This window comes from Engraulis encrasicolus, chromosome 20 (assembly GCF_034702125.1).
Source record: "Engraulis encrasicolus isolate BLACKSEA-1 chromosome 20, IST_EnEncr_1.0, whole genome shotgun sequence".
NCBI classification, from domain to species: Eukaryota; Metazoa; Chordata; class Actinopteri; order Clupeiformes; family Engraulidae; genus Engraulis; species Engraulis encrasicolus.
In genome coordinates, this window is record NC_085876.1 from 40273631 (window position 1) to 40283630 (window position 10000).

At 45.3% G+C, this 10000-nt stretch overlaps 1 protein-coding gene across 1 annotated transcript in view; it reads left to right on the forward strand.

The window, feature by feature from the left end:
• Nucleotides 1-10000, forward strand: part of LOC134436636 (semaphorin-6C-like) — a 219422-nt gene that overhangs the window by 90911 nt on the left and 118511 nt on the right. Inside the window, exon 4 of the mRNA XM_063185950.1 lies at nt 4407-4567. The gene's annotated coding sequence lies outside the window, so the exon portion shown is untranslated. The remainder of the gene's footprint in view (nt 1-4406; nt 4568-10000) is intronic.

Sequence of the window (10000 nt, forward strand, 5' to 3'; positions counted from 1 at the left end):
TCCTTCAGTTTGCAAATGTTCACCCGTCTTTCTGGCAGAATCCATGAAGGCAACGAGCAGCCGACTGTGTGATGCAGTGGTGAAATACGTTAACGCATAGGCATAAAAATGCTGAAAAACTAGAGGAACTTGAATTGCAGGACCCTACACACCAAACAAAGATACCGGATGTACGTAACTCAGGGTGGAAATTGCTTTAAGTGGAACCAAGTTCGTTTGGAGGTGTATTCCAACATGTTAGATGTACACCTCTTTTGTCCGTTTCACAACTCTGTAAAAAGGTTTGCTGACGACAACACCACAATTGGCAGTTTATGTGTAGTCCTACTTGGAAACATAAAAGGGTCTGTTTTTCACGTACCCACTTACGTAAACTCAGTCCTAGAAAAGCATACCGTTCACAGGGAAAAAAGCTGTTTAGTCTATGATTGGCTCCACACATATGTGGAATAACATTGAAAGCATAACTTCAAAGACAGCATGAAAGAAGAGGAGCAGAGCACCAAATGCAAAGCAATATACAATTTTATATCATTATGGTTTATACTGGTAGCCCCTTAATGCACGCCGTACCTCCAGTGGCACGCTGTAATAGTCATTGAAAAATGTACTACCATAGTACTACAATACTATGCCATAGCACAGGGCCTTTAGTAATGCACTACAACTTTATCATTGCCATTCTGGTAATAGCAAATTTATAATGTTGTGTCTAAACGGTTTAAGTGTGTTTCATACATGAAACATTTCAGTGTGTTTCACAAAGAAACGGTAATATTACAGAAGGAGATTAAGTCATAAACCACCACGCAGAGAGGGATTTACACAACTCCTATGGACGTATCGTATCGAGAAGAACACCTGTCAATCGATCGCTGTCATCGTCTTAACTAACAACTAGCTGTCCGACCCGTTCTGTGTCCACTTTGACGAACCACTAACCAAACACCTCCCGCATCGACACCCCCCCCCCCCCCTCTAGTCAGACGGATGGCGAAACGGGCCGCTCTATTCATTAAGCTCTGTCCATAACTCACTGGCCCTTCAGTCCGGGCTGGACGAGCAAGCGCCGATTGTTCCCACAAGTCCGTTAATCACGCGGCTGGTCAATAGCCATCGTGCCACGCTCTCTGGAGTGGCTTTTCAAGTAATCGAGAAGATGTTGTTCAACGAAGGGCTGAGGCAAGACGAATGGGGGCTGTCTGACAGGAGGAAACCGGCACCGTTCGCCGGATGACTGAATGATACCCATGACATAATCAGAACAGTGTGGTGGGGTGTATGGTGTGCAGGGAGGTCGACAGAGGTGGGGAGAAAGGGGTCAGTGGTCGGGGAACACAGGGAGACAGGGGGCCCAGAATTGGGTCCTCATTACATTGCCCTATGTATTGGGTATTGGGGGCCTTTCAGATGACTTTCAGATGACCCGTGGTTAGTCTGTGGCGGAAATGGAGTCAATGAAGGATTGTAAAGCACACAAAAAACTAATTACAATAATAACAAAATTAAAAAAGAAAACAATAATTGTGAAAAAGCTGCTGTGGCATAACCAGTGTGTTCATCTCGCCTCATCTCGCTAAAGGCGATTATACTGACAAAAGCGGGAAAGCGCTGCTTAAGGGAGAGCAGGGTGGCAGACAACAGCCTGCTAAATGGGATGAGGTGATTTCTGATAACATTGTTTTGCACACAAAACAAGTCAGCGAGAGAGAGAGAGAGAGAGAGATGGATTGAGAGTAAGAGAGATAGATGGAGAGAGAGAGAGAGAGAGAGAGAGAGAGAGAGAGAGAGAGAGAGAGAGAGAGAGAGAGAGAGAGAGAGAGCGCTACAGGATGTGTCGGCTCAACCATCGGCGGCCTTGTGGTGGAATAATGACGGATAAAAAAGCGGATGGCATTAAGCAATTTCGCGTCAAGGTCACAGTTTCATCAGGCAGAGAGGCTGTTGTGCTGTGTTTTGTTGTTGCCATTTTCTCTGGGTGTCAGCGAAAAAACGGAAGGCGTTTCTTGTGTTCTCAGTTCTGATCTCGGCGCATATTGTTATATTATTGAGCTGAACTGCACTTTTTTTAAAGTAAGTGTTATGGTCTTTGAGCCTTCACTTTGGACAGGATGGTGAACGCTGGCGGACAATAAATGTGTGGGTGAAAGAGAGAGAGATGAGAGTCTTGGAGAGAGAGATGAGAGAGAGAGAGATGGAGAGAGAGAGAGAGAGAGAGAGAGAGAGAGAGAGATAAGGAGGAGGAGGATAGGAGGAGGAGGAGGAAGAGAAGGGAAAGACAGCCCCACAGTGGGAAGAGCCCTTATGGGCCCAGAGACCATCACCCCCCCCACCACAGCCCCGGGCTGTGAAGCGTGTACATGGCGTGGGATAGCATTTCACACCGAGCTCCCTGCTGCGCCTTTTTATTGCTGGGGGGGAAGGCCTTCAATAATTGATTCCATTTCAGCTATTGTTTAATCGCGCACCCCATATTAAGGAGTCCATTTAAGAAGAGTATGCTCGTGAAATGTGAAACTTTAATTCGCCCCGTAGGGCAACACTTGTGCTCGATCGTAGTGCCGTTTACGGTCGCGGAGCAGATTTGGCAACTGGCAACTCGACAAGTACTACGTACCCTAGAGGCCTTGAGCGGAATGCTTAAGAGCAGACTTATCGTGATCATGCTTGCATTAAACTATCAACTTGAGGACTTTGTGTGTGTCAAAAGAGTTTCAACCAGCTTACGTGACCTAGATGAATGGAGAACTTCATAGGCAGACAGGACGTGTGTGTGTGTGTGTGTGTGTGTGTGTGTGTGTGTGTGTGTGTGTGTGTGTGTGTGTGTGTGTGTGTGTGTGTCTGTGTCTGTGTCTGTGTCTGTGTCTGTGTCTGTGTCTGTGCCTGTGCCTGTGTGTGTGTGTGTGTGTGTGTGTGTCTGTCTGTCTGTGTTCTTGTGTGCATGTGTGCGTGTGTGTGCGTGTGTGTGCGTGTGCATGCGCGTGTGTGCGCGTGCGTGCCTACGAAAACAAGTTCTTAGCTTGAACTGGTGCCTCCAGGGGACTAAATTGAGGATAAGGACGTTTCGAAATTCTCACCTTTTGGTTTTCACCCACATGGAGATCTTGGTGTACCAGACGTCTGGGCACAACAATTGTATCATCGTGTAATGAGGATTAAAGAGACAGTTTCCAGTCGCAAGCCCTACATTTGGTAAAAAAAGAGGGCACTCGCCCAAAGCTGGAGACCTGGGGTGCATTTCTCAGAAGTGTAGTTGCTAACTCTGTTAGCTACTTTGTTGGTTGCAATGCAATTTCCCATTGGCAACTACCCAAGTTGCTAACTGCTAACAACTACGCTTTTGAGAAATGCACCCCTGGAAAGGAAGATGGTTTATTGGTTATTGTGCTATTTTTCTATGCTGCCATTATGCATGCTACCTTATGTATGTATGCAACGGTGTATGTAGGTGTGGTTTGGAAAGTGGTGGGGACAAATTGCCCAGGGTTAATATTTTCACATTATATTACAATGGGGTGGGGACGCTTTAAAATAACTACGCCCATGCACATACTGTATGTTTTAATTCTATTGGAGACATATTGGTGTGTGTGTGTGTGTGTGTGTGTGTGTGTGTGTGTGTGTGTGTGTGTGTGTGTGTGTGTGTGTGTGTGTGTGTGTGTGTGTGTGTGTGTGCGTATGTGTGACTGTGAACGTTCACATTTCAGACTCTTATAATAGTACAGGCCATGACCTTCTGACACTGTTATTTTCAGGTCATGGCCTGACAACTTTTGAAACCTACAGAAAGTCAAAAAGTCCACACAAGACTGTGTACCGTACACTGTCAATATTCCATCTCTAGCCCTCTCCAGACATCCAGAGTGCTGTCGGGCCATTGAACTTTCAACTGTTGCGGTGATTTTAAACAATTCCGCATCTGCCTCCGTGCTCGCAAGTTCAACATCAACATTCTCATCGTCATGGCCCGGAGTGTTTGGTGCGGTGGCAAAGCTTGTAAGAGTGGAGATGTGCAGCTGCAAACACAAACACACAACCTTCACACACTCGTGAAGACACACACACACACACACACACACACACACACACACACACACACACACACACACACACACACACACACACACACACACACACACACACACACACACACACACACACACACACACACACACACACACACAAATATTTACTCGCTCGAGAGCACTCAGTCAAACGTTCTTTCAAATAAGACATCCTCCCACACTGTATATGCCTACAGCTGCAGTCTGGTGAAGTCAGCGCGTAGTCTCCTGGGTGTTTGAAGAAGTTGTATGTGTGTATACATAGGAGACTAAAATTGGCCTATGAAAGATAGAAAGGAACTGAATAACTTAAAGAATATTTCTCTTTTTTTTTGTTTACAGAGAATTGCCAAGTAGCAACCTGAGGGGGTTCACCCCCCCTACAATTCACTTCCTGCCAGATGATTCCCTCTACTCATCGCCTCCTGGACTTTGACACCTATAGAGGACGAGAGGGTTTCTGATTGGACGACTCAGCCATCCGTCTCCCTGGGATACAATCGGTGAGTGCTAATGATATCTCCCGCCCCCCGCCCTCTTGTCTTTCCTGCTTTAAGTAAAGTTTCTAAACTTCAACATTGAGCTACGGTGTACTCGTTGGTCTTTCGCCTCTGGTAAAGTAGCCCACCCACACACTCGCCTACACGTCTTCCCACCTCCCCTCTGTCCCCCCAGACTTAAAAAAAACCCAACAACAACAACTCGCTGCTCTTGCCAAAGGCCAACGATTTATGTGCCATTTTAGCTAAGTGCTGTTTTGCATCAACAGCAATATACCATGTTGCTGTCAGAAGTGTGAACATCAGGCGTCATCGGTATTAGCGATGGCAGCCATTTGGCAAGCGTGTTTAGGGCTTCTAGCCTGCCGCTATTTAATCCACTTCTCCTCCATCTGTGACGAGCCAAGACGAGGCGAGCAGGTGATTCTGAGTACGTTTGACTCTGTAACGCCTTATGTTATGGTCCCCAGTTACATCAAGTACAGTTGAACTAAAACAGCCTGTGCTGTAACTATATGCTTGTAACATTATGCATTCATACTGGGCTTTATTGTTTGTATTATGCTTTATGTTTGGTATGAACAACAGTAGACTACGCCACCCCTTGACTTTGTTAACACCCTTAAAGAAAGGGGAGCTCTGTCCTAAGAATACCAACAAGGACCGTATAAAATATAAAGATATATTGTATGCACATTAGAACTATTTTTTATCTAGTAAATCTATTTTAAACTATATTTTCAATAGGAGGCGTTGCAAAAGGTTAACAATTAAATATGCAAACACATTGGGGGAATGAACAGTGGTGTTGAACAGTGTAAATATTGATGCCACATTTAAGACTATAATAGGAGCTGTGAAGTAAAGTGTTGCTCTTGGCTCCTCTGGTGGTGACTCACAGTGAGGTCGGAGAGTGAGACAGCTCCATTCTCAGGTCAAGCACCACTGTGGGAAGACGTCGATGGAGGAGGGCTAAATGTTGTGTTGTTGTCCTTGCATGCTCCAGCCTTAATTTAACAGCAGGGTCCCATAGTGTGTCATAATGTGACGTAATGTCCAGACAAACGAGTGTGCTCTGAGACTAGCCTGATTATCATCGACTTTCAAATCTCTTCGAGACTTGGTCTGACCAAGAGCATAACAATTAACATTTCCCAAACGGCATTTCCCAAAGCCTCCCTTGGTTTGCTAATGATTGTTTGCTTCCCAACAAAGTGGGAGGACTTCCCGTATTTGCGGGAACTCAGAAAGTACTTCCATTGACTCTTTCCCTGACTGGTAGCAACGCTGAAGCTGTTGCGTCACTAGGAGGGCACGGCCTGGCTACTCTGAGACTAGTAGACATAGTGCTGCCAGTGCTCTTCTCCAAAGTCCAATAGCTGTAACATTGCAGTCATAGGTTCGCAAAGAGCAGTCATGGGTTACATTACATTACGGTGTATTATTACATAACATAACATTACATTGCAATACATTACATTACACTTATCTGACGCTCTCATTCAAAGCGTGTCAACATTATTTTTTCAAATGCAGGGTATTGGTCACTGTCCCGGAAGCAGTGTGGGGTTAGGTGCCTTGCTCAAGGGCACCTCAGCCTCTGATCTAAAGCCCATCTCCTTAACTACTAGGCCACGGCTACTGCCCATTAGTGGTTAAGAAGTTGGACTTGCAGGGTTGCAGGTTCGATTCCCAATTGGGTGGGGGATGTCTGACCAGTGCCACCCCTCCACCCCACCCTCATGACTGAGTTTCCCTGAGCACTGGGTGCTGTTGTCATGGCTTCCCCCTCCTCGCCCGTGTGATGGTTGATACGCAGAGGTTGAATGTCATGGTGCTTACTGTATGCGGTGAAGTGCTGTGCAATCACAAGGCTGAGTTTTCCCCTTGCAATCCTAGTGAGGTTTACACAGACATATTTTCTATGCAAGTTGGCAAAATAATATAGTGAAATAATAACCCGTGTGAATGTTTTTGTTTGAATAAATTACAGCACGTTAGGACCCGATCGTAGCTATGCCATGTCTGTTCAATGTACTTTCCCCTAATTTTAGATCTGAACTGTGCTGTATGTACCCAGTCACTTTAGATAAAAGTATGCACAAATTCATCAAGCTGCGAATCAATAAATGCACTTTAATCCTTACCTTCCTTGCGTAAGTAAAGAAATCGATTTGGAATTCTATTATGGCAGACAGAGAGAAGGAATGAAGGAGAGAGAGAGAGAGAGAGAGAGAGAGAGAGAGAGAGAGAGAGAGAGAGAGAGAGAGAGAGAGAGAGAGGGAAGTAGAGAGAGAGAGAGGAAAGCAGAGAGAAAAATCCTTTGTTATTTACCAAATTATTTATCATGGAAGATATGAAAGAAAAGCATTGAGGTAGTTCCTTACAAGAAGAAGCAATTGGAGTGGTGCCTCTGTTGGCAAGGCAACGCAAGGCGCTGACAAGCCACCTTATTCTGTCAACGCGGAGCCTGTTTAACAAGGCTGGCCAGGCATATCGCATTAAAGATGAATGCGTGAGAGCTGCCAAAAATGTTTTGTCAGGGCCCATGCCCATGCCCACGGCATATTTTAAACATTCATCGTCTCAAATGCGATGATTTGTAAACAGCCATATTATATTTCCGTAATTAACTTGGCGTGGGCCGATATCCATTAGATGCATTTAGATTAGAGATCCTCCTTTTCCTCATTGCAGAATTCCCAATTACTCACCGGGTAATTCGATTTTAAAATCTTGTCACTACCCATATGTTTCACCACACATCTACGTCTTTGGATTTTTCTTGAATTTAAATTTGTTGTCGGAAACATTCGTGTCGTCTGGGTCACTTGGGTGACACAAAATCGATTGTGCAGACTTAGCTTTTTTTCTTCTTCTCTCTCTTTCTCTCTCTCTCTCTCCCTCACTCTCTCCCTCTCTCTATCTCTCTCCCTCTCCCTCTCTCTCTCCCCCTCTCTCTCTCTCTCTCTCTCCCTCTCTTTCTCTCTCTCTTCCTCTTTCGGGACTTGCAACCCCTGACAAAAGGCAATCGATGTTCACTGTGGTCAAGCCACAGGAAGTGTCACAGCCACCCCTAACGTCACCATGTGAATGGCCATCAAGTCTTAGCATATCGACCCGCACACCCCACTCGTGCCCCTGGCTCCCCTCCTTCATCCTCAAGGTCTTGACAGTGGATGCATGTGGCCCCTTCCCCTGACCCTTAAATGACTCCGACTCACTTTAGGCTTTGTTTTTTTTTACCCATCGTGTCTGTCATGGCGACCGATATTGTGATGTCACTGTAGAAGACTGTGTCTGTCATGGCAACCGGCATTGTGATGGAGTAGTTTAAAGCCCGCACATGAAGACCGATATTGTCTTAGACAATTAGTCTATGGATTAGTCTATGTCTGTATGGGAAAGCAATAAATGTAATTTCAAATTCTTTGTATGACCAGTGCATGTAAAGAAATTGACAATAAAAACCTACTTGATATTGTGATGTCAAGATGTGCCTGACCCCTTCAGAGAAGGTGATGGGCACCTGCACACGGCAACCTTTTCCTCACTGGATGAGTCATAATGTCGCTGTGGTCACCCTGTTGTGGAAATGGCAGGCTTCGATTGGATTTCAGAGCAGCGAAGTGATTACGCGTTCCCCTAAAACGCCTATTTATGTGTAATGTTTTCATCAGCACAGACTTGGCTGTTGGGGCTGGTTGTTGCAGAGCCCAAATTATCTTTAAAAGCGTTTGAAGACACACACACACACACATGCACACACACTTGCATGAATGCAGCTTACCCACTTACACACACCTCAATTTACCATACATTTTCAGTTCCCAGGCATGATGGCCCTGCTGATTAAAAAAAGAGACTCCTTCCAATGCGATCTGCCAAGCGGTGTGTTTTTAACCCGAACAAGAGAGCAATCACACAACCGTTAAGCAGATTGCTAATTGAAGCAATCAATCACAGGTTTAAATCTCATCTCACGTCTTGTGTGCGGTGGGAAGGAGCACGCAGGCACGCAGGCACGCAGGCACGCACGCACGCACGCACGCACGCACGCACGCACGCACGCACGCTTGCACGCGCACGCACGTGCACGCACGCGCACACAAAAACACGCACACACTTTTTTTTTTACTCTTTTCTCCCGAGGCCCTCGCTCTCGCTCCTGCCTCACATCCCCTCTGATATGCTTTTAGAGGAATGAATTCATCCTCTGCTTATTCAAGTGGCTGCCTATTGATTTCCCAGCAGCACTTGCAGCAGCAGGAGCAGGAGCAGCCGTAGCAGCAGCAGCAGCAGCAGCACTAGCAACAGCTGGAGCAGGCAAGACCGACAGACAGACAGACAGGTAATAGCTCCGTGAAGGTTAAGATGCCCCGGAGTCCTGTCAGTGATTGAAGCTCAAGAGAGTGTTCACAAAAATCAAACCGGATGAAAGGATATGGATGTGTGGAGGAGGAGGAAGACGAAGACGAAGAAGCAAAGCAAGAAGACGAAGAAGATGAAGAAGAGGAAGAAGAAGAAGACGAAGTAGAAGAAGAAGAAGAAGAAGAAGAAGAAGAAGAAGAAGAAGAAGAAGAAGAAGACGAAGTAGAAGATGAAGAAGAAGAAGACGAAGTAGAAGAAGAAGAAGAAGAAGAAGAAGAAAATGACAAAGGAGAAGAAGAAGAAGAAAAAAAGATGACGAAGAAGCAGAAGGAGGAGGAGGAGCAGATGGAGGAGCATGATGATGGTAACGATAGTGATGACAATAAAAAAGAACAAGAATTTGAATGAGCGAGATGTGAAACGACATCTCAATAAGATCATGAATAAGCCATATGTATGTACTTCATTAATATTCCAGTAATATACGCAGTCACCGTAGTTGCCATGGAGGACAGTAATGACAAATTACAAATGAAGAACGTGCACTAAGACCAGAACACTGATTAGGGTTTAGACTAGTCTGGACAATGACGAGGACAAAAGGGACACAGTTAAAGGGACAGTTTGGTCAATTTCAACATGCAGTTGTAATGCTCACACTACCCTGGACTTGTCAGTGCCTGAGATTTTTTTTTCTTCTTCTTCAGCCGTTTCCGAGATCCTGGTCATTGTAATGGGGGCAGCTCTTTGTTTACATTTCAAAAAAACATTTTTATTTATTCCCAAAAACATCCAAAAGGTTATAAAACATCAGCAGACAACTAGCAAACAGCAGTACCTTTTGGGAAAATATTTGGAGTTGGCCTATGTTTCATTTTTTAAAAATGTAAACAAACGCTGCCCCCATTAGAATTGCTCATATCTCAGAAAGGGCTGAGCCGAAAAATGTGGCATCACCAGGTACTGACAAGTCAAGGGTAGCGTGAGCAATACAACTGCATGTTGAAATTGACCAAACTATCCCTTTAAGAGGCAATGCCACGATGACACGACCCCCTTAGGAAG